A 1,470-nucleotide genomic window follows, 5' to 3' on the forward strand; every position below is an offset into this window, starting at 1 on the left:
GAAGCACAGGAATGTCAGTGAGACGTCAGTGAGAAGAGCCAGCCTGCAGTTCCAGCTCCTGTCCACAGACTGGCAGGAGGTGGATCTTCATAATCACAGCTCTGCTCAAATATCACCTTCACTTTCCAAGGACTCCTTGTTCCTTCAGACGACTCTGGGCGTTGTCCAGTCTCTTGTCTGAGCTCTGAATACTGGTTTATGTGTATTTCAGCGCACAGAAGGTGTGTGCGGTTCCTAAAACCCTTTCTGTAGCGCCCCCTTTCTGCAGACAGAACTATTGTGGAGGCCGACCCACATCAAGTGTTTCACAACTCCACTAAACATTAGTACAAACGTAAAAACTTTGAGAAGCACTTCTGGCCGTTTCTTCAAATGTCAGAACCCTCGGTCATATTGTGATGATGATCTAAACGCCGCGGCCTGTCGGCGTGCACAGTTCTCTTCATTATTCACCCTGGAATGCACAACTTCTTTATCTCTCCATCAGCCTGGCTCTCTCTCTCTCTCTCTCTCTCTCTCTCTGGGTGCCTTTGTTTTCCTATTTCTTCATAGCTGATGTCTGCAGTTTGGCTCAGAGGGAGAGAGGTGGTGGGGGGAGGTGGGGGAGTGGGGGAGTGGGGGGAGGATCCTTGTTCAAAATGATACTCTCCGTGCCTTTGTTTGAGTTCAGGCCCCGTTGACTAATACACCACACCAGAGAAGTGACCCCCACCGACTGACCCCCAGACACAGTGACCCCTAAACAGGCTGAGTGTTTGGGCTGGATTCTGATTGGCTGTGACGGGCGTTTCTGTTTGCCTTGGCCAAGTTGGCAGCGTTAAACATGGAAGATTATGTTTCCACGCTGCATAAATGTCTGTAAAAGCGTCCGGTTTCTGAACTGAATGTTTGTGTTGGAGAAGACGAGAACTCAGCTGTGAACAATGGGGCCACTTTAAAGACAAAGCTCACGCCTTATCATCCAACGACACCCACTTCAGCTTCCTACGCTGCTGCGGGCGCCGAGTGCTGCTGGAAAATGAAATGAAGAAAAACTCCTCCGTGACCTCCGTGAAGGTCAGAACAGCCGTGGGAAGTCTGTGCGAACTGCACGCCACGCGAAGACCTTCGCCTGTAGCTCTCGGAGACGGAATGAAGGAACGCTCACAGAATTCACGTTTCCTCGGCCGTCATGTGATTGTTGTGATTGTGATGTCATTTCTGTTTGTCTTCTTTTTACTGGTTCTACTAAAAACTGAATGGACGAATGAACGACGTGACGAGACCAGTCTGAAAGACAACCACTGCCATCTAGAACATATAGGACATGGGTTCACAACCCGGCTGGTATTCATTTACAGTGAGATCAAATGATTCTTCTGAATGGCTCTAGCGCCCCTGCTGTTCTGGTGGAAAACTACAGTGAAGAGTGATTTATATTCCCTGTTTTTCTGCCTGAGAATAATCACTTCCTGTCACTAGTCTGTCAAC

Source organism: Cynoglossus semilaevis, chromosome 16, assembly GCF_000523025.1.
Source record: "Cynoglossus semilaevis isolate Cse_v1.0 chromosome 16, Cse_v1.0, whole genome shotgun sequence".
NCBI classification, from domain to species: Eukaryota; Metazoa; Chordata; class Actinopteri; order Pleuronectiformes; family Cynoglossidae; genus Cynoglossus; species Cynoglossus semilaevis.